Below are 15,470 nucleotides of genomic sequence, written 5' to 3'. Positions count from 1 at the left end.
ACAAATATTAATAAAACTGGAAGAACAGGGACAGAAGGGCACTCAGGAGGAAGACCAGAATGGTAAATTATCCAGGAGGATTCGTCTCAGGTGAGCAGAGGCCCAACATGGAAACAAGACTGAAGGGACAAGATAATCATCTTTAAATGTATGACTAATAACAAAAATGACAGTCAGCATTGATTAAGGAACTATACTACTGGCCACGCATATTGTAACGTATTCTCCATTATATCTTAATCCCTGCCAAGGAGCTGTTATTTCTCATCTTACCAATGAGGAAAAGCAGTTCAAAAAAGATGATACAGTGATTCTAAAATTCGACCAGCTGGTAATGGCAAAGGTGGGAGTCAAATCCATACCTGACTCCAAAGTTTAGTTTGTCTCTAGAATTAATGCAGAAGGAACATGTCCCGTTTGGTCCCACATGACAAAACTAGAACCAAAGGGCAAAGTGACAATGAAGTGAATTTCAGAGAAGTCTTATCCTATCCAGACACATCCAGAAATGGGATGGAAAAGGGGGCAGTGACATGCTCCTCACTGACCATATCCAAGCAGAAGGTCAACGTCCTGCTGTATCTGGGATGCCGCTGAGACATTCATGACTTGGGTGACAAGTCAAAAAATATCATCTCTGAGGGCCTTTACAGCTCTTAGACTCATTGATATGTATCAGATATTATTAAAAGCTATTTTTTAAAAAGGAAATAAAATACTTCCCAAGAGCTGGATGTTGCCCATGTTAAAAGCTGGTCCCATCGTTTTCTTGGAGTAGGGCTTAGCTACTGTTTCACTGCACAGGCAGGCTTCTCAGCAGGCTAACAGAATTTAGAAACAAACAAACAAAAAAATTCATTGCACACAACTCACTAAAGCCTCATACGTGAACGAGGAACAAAGATGACAAGGAAAACAAGCCACTGACATTCTGTGTGCTGACCTGGGCAACGCAAATGTGGAACCACTTAACTTTGCCACGAATAAAGCAGGACACGAAAACAAGGTGAAACACGGTGCTGTGCAATAGCTTACAATCTGATGCTAGACTTCCAGATTTTTTTCTGCTCAGTATCCCCATACCCCTTCTGCTGGGGGAATCCCAGGATTGGCAGGCTTTCTCACCTGTTCTCTGGATCAGAAGCCGGGCCCATCAGATGCACCTGTCCCAGTTTTTGAATCTTAAGGGAGTGACCACTTCCCCAGGGATGTTGGGGTGCTATTCATGGCAGGGGCATCAGCTTCATAAGTTGTGTGTCCACTGGCAGCCACACAGCGGAGGCATTCAGGGAGCACTGTCCCTGTGTCAGGACCTTGGCTGAGCTCTGGCCCCTGAGAAAGCCTTGGGGTCTGCTTTTATTTACTTTTTGATGTTTATTTGAGAGAGAGAGAGAGAGAGAGAGAGAGAGAGAGAGAGAGAGAGAATATGCGTGCGTGAGCAGGGGAGCGGCAGAGACAGAGGGAGAGAGAGACTCCCAAGCCCACTCCATGCTATCAGCACAGAGCCCGACACAGGGCTCCATCCCAGGAACCGTGAGATCGTGACCTGAGCCAAAATCAAGAGTCGGACACTTCCGCTTAACTCACGCTTCACGCCTGAGCCACCCAGACACCCCTGCTTTTTTTTTTCTTAATTGAGCCCATGAATTACCTAATATCTTTCCAATGAGACCTTTTTCTAAGTTATACATAACTTACATATGTATGTATACATATACATACATAACTAAGTTATGTATAACATATATATTGTTATAAATAACATAACTTGTTACTTGCACGTAAGAATTGACACACTTCTAACAGTGTTCCATCACAGAATGAGTCTGCTAAATATCTGCTCTTGTCCTGATGCAGTAAAAAGGATATTGACCCTAAAAACTACTTCCAACATAAACCCACGAGTTTTCTAAAATGCTGGCATCCCAGCCATTGAGATAATCTCAACTTAAAAAAAGTCAGCTACATCTATTAGAGAAGATAACAATTGTGCTTCTATTAATCAGCGATGTGATAAATTATGACTCACAGACTGGTTCATTCATTCGGCACATATTGAAAGCCTCCTCTGTGCTAGGAAGAGAAAAAAAAGAATGAGTCCTAATTAACCCTATTGTTTTTTGGCATCCGTGTAACAGAAAGCAGGGAAGGCTAAAGGTAGAACATTTGTAATGCTACAGTCACAGAAGAAAAAAATTACGTGCACAACCTTTTTAAAAGTCATGTCATTTATTTGATATTGCATAATACTTTACTTCAGACAGACTTGACCCACTCATTTAATTACACAGCCCACTAGACAAACACAGAAGGGAGTCACTGGTCACTTCTCAGCAATTTTCTTTACACTTTTTACCTCCACAAAGGATTCTCATAATGTACGCAATTGTAACAGCAGCAATCGCTCTACCAACCAATTTTTGAGTGAAAACCTGGCTGTCCGGAAAACCTCAGAAACGAACGATTCTGAAGATCCAAGATTTCAGGGTATCGTACTAAGCACCAGAGGTTATTTCAGTGATTATTTTAACAACTCAGGGGAAAATTTTCTACATTACATTATATATTTTCCTTCTGGCAGAAAAGAAAAAAAAATAGTAGGCAGCTAAATGGTTGCATCACTTGAACTATGCCATTTCTAGCCTAGAAATGTTTCTGTCTTGATTCCCTAGGTAGAAAAGTAAGTGGGTCTTAGCGTGGAGGTTATTTTTAGCACCTGACTTCTTTTTTGAGAAATTCGTTCTTTTCTTGATGTGAATGATTACCGAGACAGGCTTTCAACTACAGTTTTAGATCAAAAATGAGCACATCACAGGAAAAAGTTAGAGGAATCTCAAGTTTTTAAGAAGGGAACTCAGCAAATTTGGTAGCAAGTTCTGAGGGAGGGCTTGCGTGCTAAGTTCCTGCCAAATATATTTGGTGCAGTGATTCTCCAAGAGCCGTAAAAAGGACAAGCTATAAAATAGCAAATCAGTTCTCAAATGATGGGAGGTTGAGTTTTAAAGGAGGTCTTATTCTAGAAAGCACACACACATAAACACAGGTGGCGGTGTGCATGCATACGGAAGCCACTAGGTCCAAGTTTCGTGTTCGCTCGAAAACCTAACCTGTGAGAATACACGGCAAAGTACCGAATCTAGTTCTGAATTCTTCAGGGTCCAGACATAGGAAGAACAACAGCCATACTAGTATCTGCTTCCAAAATGAATCTGATTTTGGTTGTTTGGGAGGAAAAAAACCCCACCAGCCCAAGTCTGACAGTGTGACAACGTTCGAGAAGCTACAATAAGGGGACAGTCTCAGGGCTGGAGTACTTGAAAAGTCAGTTATACAAAAGAATGACATGTCTGAATCCCTGAGACCTTTTACCTGAGATCACCCACACCCAGGGCTCTGACCTCAGAGAAAGAACTCGGCTTTCATAACCACACAGTTGAAGCTCAGGATCCACAACTGGGCTAGTTTAATGGCGTCTGAAAGAAGAGTGGTGTTTAGAAAGGAAAAATAAGAACTCTTTGACCCGTCAGGGAAGTTCTCTTTCTACTCTTCCAACCGGGCAAACGATTTCAGGCAGAGTTCAGAGGGATTTGCATCCACAAGAAGAAGGCAGCCGATGGACACACAGGTTTCACTCGGTGCCTCAGCCTGGTCCTGGTCAATTTGGCACACAGCCACATCGCGAGTCTGGCGCTGTGCTGGGGCCCAGAAAACTGACTCTGCCTTAGAGCTGATGAGGAGTACTAATGATCATAGTCTAGGGAGGGGAATAAAAAAGTTTCTTCTGGGGAAACCCCTCCTCGAGTGACTTATAGCAGATAAGGTCACATTAAAAACAGCTGTATGCCGGGGCGCCTGGATGGCTCGGTCGGTTAAGCGTCCGACTCTTGATCTCAGCTCAGGTCATGCTCTCACGGTTGGTGGGATCGAGCCCTGCATCAGGGCGGTGCTTGGTATTTTCTGTCTCCTTCTGTCTCTGCCCCTCCCCTACTCACACTGTCTCCGTCTCTAAATAAATAAATAAGCTTAAAAAAAACAAAAACAACAGGTGTATGCCAGTCCTGGCTGTGTAAACAGGCACCGGGGGCGGCCCAGGAAGACAGCATCGTTTACTAAGTCCTTGTTGTGTGCCACACGCTCTAATAGGCACTTCATAAGCAACAACTCATGCAACACAACAGTGTGCTATAGGTACTGGGAGCCTCCTTTCAGGGATGAGAAAAATGAGACTTTGTGGCGTTCGGGCACATAGGGCATTTTTGACAATCAGCACAGCCTGCCCTGAGAACAGAAGTTTCAGTCTAGTTAGATGAGATTCACCCACTCACCGATACTTCAGAGCCCTCTATGGTTAGCTCAACCCTGTGCTGCATTCTGGGGGAACGCAGTAGTGATCTAGATGGCACGGTCCCAGCCCTCTACAGCGTGTGGTTTAGGCTTCAGGACAGGGTGGGAACCCATGTTGTAAGAAGGGAAGTAGAGAGCCTGTTGGAAGTACACTGGGGGCGCTGGTGAGTCCTCAGGCTTAAGTGACTTCGGCAGAGGTCTAAAGGATGAGTTGGAATTGTATTGAATTTATCTTGCTGAATTAGGGGGGTGGGGGCAGTACGGGGGGAAGGGCTCAGCCTAGAGAAGGGTGTTGCAGCCAGAAGGAAGAGAGAGAAGGCGATCTGTACAGAAAACTGAAAAAGGCCCCATACGGCTGGAAAGCAGAGAGCAAGGAGGTGAGTATACAAGATAAAGCTGCAGAGGTGAGTGGGACCCAGGGTGTGCGGGACCCTGCAGGCTGCCGCATTTGTCCTAGGTGCAGTGGGAAGGTCGTGAGGGGTTTTAAGGGTAGGGGGAAGGGGACAATGGAAAGCACTTTAATTAAATAACATTCTTTAATGCTAGTTCTTTGCTTGCAGTTTAACACAATGAATCTAGGTGCAAAGTGGCCAGCTGGGGACGGATGTGATCATGATTTCGTTAAGACAAAAATAATCCTAGACAATGCTAGAAAAAAATTACAGTAGAGAAAGAGGGAAAAAAACCCTCTACCCGTAGTCCTTTCACCTAGAAATAACCACAAGAACTATTTTCCTGCATTTCCTTCTGGTCTATTTTAATGGATTTTAAAAAAAAAAAATTTTTTTTAACGTTTATTTATTTTTGAGACAGAGAGAGACAGAGCATGAACGGGGGAGGGTCAGAGAGAGGGAGACACAGAATCTGAAACAGGCTCCAGGCTCTGAGCTGTCAGCACAGAGCCTGACGCGGGGCTCGAACTCACGGACCGCGAGATCATGACCTGAGCCGAAGTCGGCCGCTTAACCGACTGAGCCACCCAGGCACCCCATAATGGATTTTTTTAAATGGGATTATTTTGAGGACAGAGATGTGTATCCTTCCTTTGCAATTATATGAGATGAACATTTCAAAAACGTGATTTTTAACTGCCGCATAATATTCTGGTGTAATGACCTTCCCTAACTCACTGAACTGATGTCTTGTTGGCCGTACGTCCGTGTGTAAGACCCACTGTCGGCATCTGAGACTGTTTCCTGGTGATGGATTTTTAGAGAAGAGGTTACCGAGCTGAGGAGTTAAACTGTTTTAAGGATCTTAACCCACATTTGCCAAAGGGTATGCTCAGCAGATTGCGTTTTTGTTCTCAGGTCGCTGTTGGTGGTTGTTTTTTTTTTTTTTTTAACGTTTATTTATTTTTGAGAGAGCGAGACAGACAGAGCACGAGTGGGGGAGGGGCAAAGAGGGGGGTATACAGAATCCAAAGAAGGCTCCAGACTCTGAGCTGTCAGCACAGAACCCGACGCAGGGCTCGAACTCATAAACCGCAAGATCATGACCTGAGCCGAAGTCGGACGCTCAACTGCCTGAGCCACCCAGGTGCCCCTGTTGGTGTTTTTTCATGTCACTTACACATACATGCCTCTTGCGTGAGCTGCTGTTGCGAATCTGTTATGCCTACCTGTGCCAAGCATGAATACATGGGCCCGGCTCCCCCCCACCAACTAGTCTGAATTGAGAATTAGCATTAAAAAAAAAATCTGCCAGCTAAAAAACCAAAATCTTGTATGTTATCATTTCAAGTACATACTTCCAGTATTTGTTCTTTGGTAAGTTAATTTCAATGCTCAGTCTAAAGGAGAAGTCAGGTCCCCACCCTGGGACTCTGTAGTGCTGCTATGACATAAGGGCTTTGTCCTGACCTGTTTGTCTTCACCTCACTGGAGATTTACCTCAGTACCTGAAATCAATTTCCATCACCCCATAGCTTCCTGCACGTGGTCCTGAGCTCCTTCTCCCACGTGACTATGAGCTCCTAGGCTGAGCCTTGACGGTTCCATCACTGGTAGACTGGCTTCCAAACCCAGGGCTGGTAATAACCATCATCTCTGGGCATCACCATCAAGCATGGTTAGTGGGCGTGGGGCCTGATGCTGTGGCAGATGCAGAAGAAAGTGCATTAAACAGCTCCCTAGAACTCCAGAAACATTAGTAGAAGATAGATCATACTGGCTTGGACAGACCTGAAGAGCTACAGGAAATAAAAACAGATCAGCACAAGGAAGCAATCAGTAACACGCTGATGTGCACACATAAAACATAATGCTTGGTGCAGGGAACTCTGGCTGCCCCACTAACTGTTCACAAACCACTGCTTGGGTGCTCCGCCTGCCTGGCTTATCAGGTTCCTCTGTCCTTTTCAGTGGCTCCCACAATAGGGATATTTATAAATGTGGAAAGACTCAACTCAGGGAGTGACCTGAGCACAGACTCAGAAGTAGGGCAGTGACAGTGTCTTCTGTACATATTTTGATAGGGTGGGTAGAGACCCCTCTGGAGTGTAAATTCTACAAATTAACAGGACAACATGTCTGCTCCTGTTCACTGAAGTTTCCACATTGTCTAGCATCCGCCTGGCACATGATGGCTGCTCAGTTCATATTTGCTGGAAAAGCGAACACAAACTCACATAAAAACATTTTAGTAAGTCATAAAGAGGAGTATCCATATTTTATTCGACGTGTAACTCCAGCACTCATCACAGGGCCTGCCACAAGATAAGTCTGGCAATTGTTTGTTGTGACTGGCTACGTTTTCTTCCACAATTAACTTTCCAGGATTAGAACCTGGAGTCTCCCAGTGAAGGAGACTGCCCCCCACTATCAGCCTCCCTGCCTTAGCCAGGACTTTTGTAGCCACCATCCACAGTTCAGAGTCCCAAGTTTACAGTCCTGGGAATCAGGTTTACCCTTCTGGACCCCCACGTTTTTCTGTACTCTCAATCATTAACAGCCACATTCTCAAATCATAGATTTGACTGGAGAAAACAAATTGCCCTCTGCTACAAGATGTCATGCAAGGTTGAGACTGCGCCTGGATAGGAATTAAAGATACAGCACGCAGCGAAGGCATCTAGCCATGCCCAAATCTGCAGAGGTCATGTTTTTATACACACAGTTCCTGATGAGACACTCCGTTGTGACCCATTCAGAGGAAGAGGGATGGATAATTCCCTAGCCTGCCCCCATGGGGCCACAGTCCTCTCCCGCATCATTCAGGATTCCTGGGGCCTGTCTAAAACAGCACTCTCCCTCATTCAGAGGCTAGCTAACAAGTTACCAGTTGTTCATTTTCTCCCAAGTTCCTTCAAGAGGCAGGGCAGTGGTTATGATGCGCTCCTCCTTGCTGAACCACAGTTGGAATCTACATGCATTTTGCCAGATTAATTATTAGGCTAGAAAAGGTGGTTAGTAGAAACAGGTCTACCTGTACTATATTTCAGACAGAATATGAGTTATATATGGGTTTTTATGAGCTAAGGGGACAGCTGAACACCATTTGTTTACATTTAACTCTTTATACAAATTTTTTTAATGTTTATTTATTCTTGAAACTGAGAGAGAGAGAGAGAGGGCAGAAAGAGAGAGAGAGGGAAACAGAGTCTGAAGCAGGCTCCAGGCTCTGAGCTGTCAGCACAGAGTGCAACGCAGGGCTCAAACTCGTGAACCACGAGATCATGACCTGAGCTGAAGTTGGACGCTTAACCGACTGAGCCACCCAGGCGCCCCTGTTTACATTTAATTCTTTACCACGAGGGGGAAAAATGTGCTCCAGGGATAAATGTGACCTGGGGACACACATTCTAAGGTACAGAATGACCCTGCCATTTCACATGCCTGCAGGGCCTGGAGCAAGCAGATGGACAGGGCACTGCAGTGATACGAAGGAGAGTCCACAAGCTGGCCCAAACCTAGTGCCTGACTCTTGGAGGTCTGTCTGCACAAGGCCCCATGCCCCATTTGTAAACTCTCCTAGGTGGTTAAGACGTGGGTTGTTGATGGAGTTCCCCAGGCAGTGGGGCCACAATGCAGGACAAGATGAAAGCCTGGCATTCTGCTACCAGGAGGAACATCTCTCAACCTTGGACACAAAACTGCCCTGAAGCTTCCCACCCTCCTTCCTCATTCAACTCCCTCTTCCACTAAAAGCAAAAGCAAAACAAACAAAACACCTCTCCTTTCTGAGATCTCTGAGATCGGCCAACTTCCATCGGCCTTGCGGCTGGGGTCCTGCCCCAACAGTCCCTTGCCCTCAGCTGTCTGGGCTCCAGGTCTGCCCTCCTTCCCATGACACACCGTGTGTCCCCGTTCTCCCCACGCTATCTCGTTTCTCTGCGGCTGCACCAGCAGCCTTGGTCAACCAAGGGCACGGCAGCACGCAGGCCATGTTCCCTCTCCCCGACTTTCGGGTCAAAGGCATCCTGCTGCACCCCCAGCAACAGTAGTGTCTGCAACGGAAGCCACGGGGTGGGTTCCCTTCCCACTCCTGGGATTCGGATCGGTGTTTTGTTTCTTTTTTTTTTCCCCCAGTTTATTCATTTGTTTGTGTTTTGAAGGGAATGAAGTATGCTCTCCTTATAAATATGCTCTGTTTTCCTCAAATGCCCTCCTTCTTCTCCTAAAACCTTATTTCTGAAAGTACTACAAGCCAGAACATGAGAAAAGTTGCTTTGGATACCAGCTCAGTGGGACTGAGCCTTGTCTAGTCTCCTTTCAAAGCGTTCAGGGCGATCAATGATCTCTTCGTTACAAGCCGAATGAAAATTTAAACCAGCAGATAACAACAAAACAATGTCTATTTACATTTGAACTCAGACAATGCTAATGTTCTAGAACCAAAACTGCACAGTCAGGAAACCAAGCTCTAAAATTCTAGCTCACTGTCCTGTCCATGTTGATATAACTTCAAGAACATTTCCATTTTCAACTGAAACAGTCCCAACACTGTTGATTCTCAGGCAAAAAATCTTTATTAAAAAACTAAAAAAAAAAAAAAAGATATATACTGCTCTTTTAACTTTTGCTAAGCTAAACAAAAATTCTTTTTATGTCAACAAAGTAAATTTAAGACCTAGAAATGACAAGGGCACCTGGGTGGCTCAGTAGGTTAAGCATCCAACTTCAGCTCAGGTCATAATCCCATCATTCGTGGGTTCGAGCCCCACATTGGGCTCTGTGATGACAGCTCAGAGCCTGGAGCCTGCTTCAGATTCTGTGTCTCCCTCTCTCTCTCTGCCCCTCCCCTGCTGTGCTCTCTCTCTCTCTCTCAAAAAATGAATAAACATTTAAAAAAATTTTTTTAAAAAGACCTAGAAATGACAAAGGAAATAAGATCAAGACTTTTCATACTTAAATCATGATCAGAAACCTTAAAACCAGTCTTAGAAGTGGCATTATGATATGGGCAATCTAAAGATCTTCCAACATTATGATCCTAAAATAAAAATCTTTAGACTTCCATTGGTTAGAGATAGACCACAGAGAATTGCAAGAGAAGCTTAGCACTACCATTACTTGTCCTTTTTTATTTACGTTTATTTTGAGAGACTGTCTGTGCACGCGCGCGAGTATGAGTGGGGGAGGGCAGAGAGAGAGGGAGAGGGAGAGAATCCCAAGCAGGCTCTGTTGCTGTCAATTCAGAGCCCGACTTGGGGCTCGATCCACAAGATCATGACCTGAGCCAAGATCAAGAATCAGATGCTTAACCGATTGAGCCACCCAGGCACCTTGGTTGTCCTTTATCATCTTGCAAAGTATAGTAAAGAAACGTTCTAACCAGGTGGTAGAAAGAAGCTGCTGGTTTGCTTTAGTCAATATCAAGTTCATAGTTGCCTTTTATACGAAATACGCAATCAGTTACTTCCTTGATGCACAGTGGGTTTAACTCCCCCACAACCCTAGGAATAAATTCCTTAGAAAAGAAACTTCCCTTTTGGGGGAAAGACTAGTCCCCTTTAAATGTATACAACAGAAACCATTACCCAAACCACCCATCACCAATCAGTCCGAGGTCTCAGCCACAAAGAATCTCACTTCAGAGTGTACCTAAGCCCCGCCACGGGCACAGATGTGACCATGGAAAGCTGTCTTCTCTACTCTGACACCTTTGATCGTTGAGTCATAAGATTCCCCAGGGAAGAGGCTCATGAAATTACCAAATTACATAATTGTTCCCCTGAATTCACAAATGTTCTCTTGTGGTTTAAGATAAACGAGTGCTGATTCTCCAAATTAATAACCTTTTGTAACCAACACTCCAGAAAATGAACTCTTCTGCTGGCTATCCAGCCTCCAGATTTTGGTCGTTAAGTTCAGAGATTAATCTTTAATAAAGAGGACTCCTACCTTCTACTTTTTAGGTGTCTGAACGTTTGCATCCACATGATCACAACAGTATCATACCTTTGATGGGGATGGGGATGGCAGACTGTCCTCTATTTAACTGGCTACCATTTTTACCGCCAATGAATCACACCAGGGGCTTTCCATATAACTGGATGATTGACTATCATAACTGGGGAGAATCTAAGAATGTGGCAAGTAAGGACCTTCAAGACAGTACAAAAGCTGGGTCTGAAGGCCAGGTTTCCTGACTCCAAGTCTCATTCTTGTTCCACTCCAATATAATTCTTTGCTACCAAAGCCTATTTAAACCTGGTATGAGTTCAGTTGAAATTCAAGAGCACATTGCACACCCTCTGAAGAGTCTTGGTTGACAGAGGAACCCAGGGGGTTAAAGAGGACATGTCACTGGTTGTATGAACAGAAACTTCATGACCAGAACTTTACAAGAAAGGGGAACGTACATCCATATTCCTTCGTTTCTGCTCCCCTATTTGTTGTTAAGAATCCACTTTCTCATGGGAACCTAAAGCCTGGAGTGTAAAGCTGTCACTGGTACCATGTTGATCTGTTACCATGGAGATCACTCTGGTAACATAAAAACCTGCTACCAGTCCAGACACACAAGTATCTCATTCTGACTCCCAGAGGGATTGCTCTGCACCCTACTCCCACCAGTTTAAAGTTCGTCTCTGCTAGGATTGACCTCTAAAGTGTTTGGAGATTGACTTTGAAATGTCATTAAAAATCTAAACACTCGTTGACAAGGAAGGAGGTAAGGAAGCGGTATCTCAAGATTTTAGAGCCACGAAGTTCACATGTAGCTACGGCTCCCTATGTTACAGTTAGGGACTCTGTTACTACCTTATTTGACAAAGAACCAAAAGTAAAACGTGAGGAGTATCCGGCTCATTACTCAGATTGTGAAGTGTGAAAGCATTGGTTGGGGTCGATCTCTACAAAGCCTTGCCACATTCTCAGAAACTAGAGTTCCTATAGGTGGGGGGTCAAATCAGTCTCTAACGGCAGAGACAAACAGGCTTGACGTCGCTCATCAGTTAAAGCACGTCAGTGTCACTCTGGGTCTCATGCAAATCTGCTGGACCATCTGGGAGGTGCAGAGAAGTCGAAAAGGCTGTCTTTCTCCAGGGTGAAAGAGAGCTACATTTGTATGTGAAACGGCAGTGTCGGTCTAGAGGAAGGTCTATTTTAGTTTCCCCTAAATCTTAAGATTATTAGGAGGGCAGGTGGAGGGAAGAGGGGTCTTGGTCTATCATTAGGTTGACAGTGGTGAGGCATGGCTTTCCCCACTAGGGATTCCTGGGCGTCATGCAAGGAAGGCCAGCACTAGGATGTTTGTGTTCAGAAGCCTCAGGCTTCAGGCTGGGCCAGGATCACACGGAGACCTAGAGTTGTCCTGTAAGAGGGGCAGAGGCTACCCCAGCATCCAACAAGGAGGATGCGAACAAAGGAGGCGGAGCTTCCCTTCTCTGCACGCCCAGAGCATAAGCTGGGCCACTGCCTCCGTCACCTGTGGTCTCCATGGTACAGTGCACAGGAAGCCGCTGTCAACCCCCAACATCCAAGGCCTGGGGGCGGGGGGGAGGGTCTTAGGGATCTCACGGCTCAGTGGGTTTTGCTCTTTTCCCCACATCTGCTTGCTTACGTGTAGTACATCGTCCTCACCTGGGTCTGAGGAGCAGCGAGTATCAGGAAGGGGACAGAACTCAAGCTTACTCGTGGCCACTTCTCTTCTTAAAACTTTGAGCGGAAAGGATGTTGGATTTCATCTACCTGTCAGTCACCTGGCTCCCTTCGGCATCTCTTCAGTTCCTGCAGCTCCTCTGCTAATAGGATCTTCCTCCTCACGTACTCCTGCCTCGCAAAGCTGCCTGTGAGTGCCAGGGAAGAGGAATGGCCAGGGTGTCGCAGGGCGGCGGTGCCGCGAGTGCCCGCGTCTTCCTCCAATCCTCCCCTCGCCGCTTCTCACTTCCAAACAAAGCGAGTGATGAGGCCACCTCTTCCACGTCTCCCCCACTTCCTCACCAGAGAGCAAGGGCATGTGACAGTGTAGAGGTGGTCACAGCATTTCAACTTTCGGGTTTCCCGCTTCAAGCCCAAATGGGGAATATACTGAGTAACGAAGAAAAAGAATTTGTTTCGGAAGACCCCACCAGCTGCCGGAGGCCAATGAAAGACTGAAATCAGAGATTACCTTTCTCTCTGCAGGAGTGATGACCCCATTTCTCCCCTCACTATGAACTCAAAACAACACCCACCTAGTGTTTTTGCTACATACACCAGAGAATAACTTAGTACTTTGAGTCTAATTAGGCGCAATCAAAATCCTCCCCCCCCTTTTTTTTTTGCCCTCAGATTTTCTCCTGGATGATATCTGTGTTTTAAACAGAAGTGGGTTTAAAACATATTTTAGACTTCATTGAAAAATAATTTTCAATGGAAAAAAAATCCATCTTCTTTGGGGGGAGAAAAATGAGGTGAAGAGGAGAAGTTCCTGAGCTGTTTACACGATAGTCCAAGAAATGAAAACTAATAAAGCTCTGGACTTAAACAAGAGGACATACCCTGGAAGTTTACTTGCACAGAGGAAAGTTAAGAAAACCGAACAGAAATCAAGAAAAACAACAACAACGACGACACATACTTTCTGTGGAGATGTAAAACATATCCTTGTGAGTGTTTTAGATATTTATCTCTTGCAATTACTGTTCTACTGGGCACAGTGGATTCTCAGTAAATACTGGTTTTGTTGAATGACTATTCCAATTTCTGCTTTCTAAGACTGAGTCCCTACCTTGCGCCTCTTTGTGTCCCTAGCACTGAGCACGGTGGTTCTTCAATCAATGCCTGTCGAGTAGAACAAGATTTGAATCCTCTTCCCAACGAGCCCGGGGAAGCCACAAACAGCCCTTGCAAGGAATTGCACAAGGAAAAGGATGCAGTCTGGCACCAGGCACTTTCCTTGCCTATCTGAAAAACGGACAGCAGATTTCTGTCCTGATGCATAAGGTGTGGCCAGAGCTGGCCAGTACGGGCTCTCTTCCAGACAGAGGTGAGAGGCAGGGTTGTTTGCTCAGTTTATTACCCAGGTGTATTATTTTCCACAGGCTTTTCTGCCGTTACAAGAGTCTGCCACGACAAGACTACGAGGTTAGTGCTGTTTTCTTTCAGGGGCCTGAGACAGGTGTGACTTACTTCTAAGCACTGAGGTCAATTTAAAACAACTGACTACACAGAGGAGACGCAATGAAGGGGTAAAGAACGGAGGTTCTGGAACAGACAGACCTGTGTTCATATTCTGGCTCAACCACCAACCAGTTCTGTGGCCGGGAGCAAATTACTTAACATTTCAAAGCCCTAGTTTCTGTATCTGTAAAGATAATATCGCCTACCTCTCAGACTTGTTGGGAGAAAAAAATTAATGAGACAATGTATTAGAACACTGGAACACACACCCAATAAATGACAGCTCTTTTTACGCAACGCTTGGCTTGTCACCATTTTGCAACTGTGATTTTATACGTGGTATCTAATTTTTCCAGTGCCTCAGTTTTCTCAAATCGACACGGGTGCTGAGAAAACACGCTATGAGGCAAAGTCAGTAAAAGACCTTTACTCATACAAACTGAAATGAGAAGGAGAATAATGTGGCGGGCCTAAAAATGACATACCAGCTCATGCTAAAACCTGATGTCAGGACCAGTCAACATGGTGGCCTCTATCCTAGAAGCCTATTTGGGCAAGGGATGTCCATCATGGGGATGGCTTCGACGAACAACCATTTGGAAACATGCTGGGAATCCCCTGGCGCAGTTGAGAGAAGGTAAACCAAAATCCCGAGACAAGTTATCTTAGAGAAAGCGCCATGTTCAACCCACGATCCTACTTATTTTTGAGTCAGCATTCACTCAGAAACACCCCAAACCGAATTGCTATAGCTGACCTATCTAGCAAGCACTCATTTTTTCCTGTGTATATCAGATCTACTAATAAAAAATTATGATGCAAGTTTCTTCATCAGACAGGCTGTTATACAGTGAATAGTTCTTCCTTGCGCTTTAGAATAAATCCTATAAACAACTGCAAAAGGCAGAGACCTCTTAAAATCAATTATACAATGTCAGAATTGGACAGAACTTATTAAAGTCATAGAGTCTATTTCCCCCAATTTTAAAAACAAACAATGGAGACTCATCAAGGTTGCATAGTTCACCCCAAGCCACAGAGCTACTGAGTGACAGCCAGGGTTGAACCTTGGCCTCCTGACCCCAAGTCCAAGATTCTTCCTGCGGCTGCTTTAAACTTCGTACTTCGTTTGTTTCTCCCCACAGAGCCCAAGCATGCTGCACTCACAGAAAAATCTCTCATAAATACTTGCCAAATTGATCTACAAATTCTCCAAGTTTGTTCTTTCAACCCAATCCTGCATTTCAATCCCAAAAGATCCCAACCATGGCTAAGTAGCAGGTGCCATTTCGAAAAGTCTTTGGAGGAGTTTACAAAGTGTTTTTGAAATCCCATTCTCATTTCCTCACAACAGTGTAGAAAAGGTTCTGCTGTACCCATTTCAGAGATAAGGAAACTGAGGCCAGAAGTGTAATGACTCGTCCAAGGTCTAGCCTGCTGGTCGCACACGGCTGGAGCTGGCATTTGAACTCAGACATCTGCTTCCAAAACCTGCACCGCTTCCCTTCATTGGCCTAAGACTAATGAATTCTGACCCGCAAACGATGCTGCCATCAGTCTTCCTCCTGGTCTTTTCCA

General features: G+C 45.0%; 1 protein-coding gene and 1 long non-coding RNA gene across 4 annotated transcripts in view; both read right to left on the bottom strand.

The window, feature by feature from the left end:
- ETV6 (ETS variant transcription factor 6) overlaps positions 1 to 15,470 on the bottom strand; it is a 251,572-nt gene that overhangs the window by 122,833 nt on the left and 113,269 nt on the right. The window lies entirely within an intron of this gene.
- Positions 1 to 15,470, bottom strand: part of LOC125920120 (uncharacterized) — a 34,535-nt gene that overhangs the window by 18,035 nt on the left and 1,030 nt on the right. The window contains exon 2 of the long non-coding RNA XR_007456947.1: positions 1 to 15,470. This exon is cut by the window's left edge and continues 18,035 nt beyond it. This is a non-coding gene — a long non-coding RNA (uncharacterized LOC125920120).

This window comes from Panthera uncia, chromosome B4, assembly GCF_023721935.1.
Source record: "Panthera uncia isolate 11264 chromosome B4, Puncia_PCG_1.0, whole genome shotgun sequence".
In the NCBI taxonomy this organism is placed as follows: domain Eukaryota; kingdom Metazoa; phylum Chordata; class Mammalia; order Carnivora; family Felidae; genus Panthera; species Panthera uncia.
Note: the sequence above shows the minus strand (reverse complement) of the source record. Positions and strands in the feature narration are given on the sequence as shown.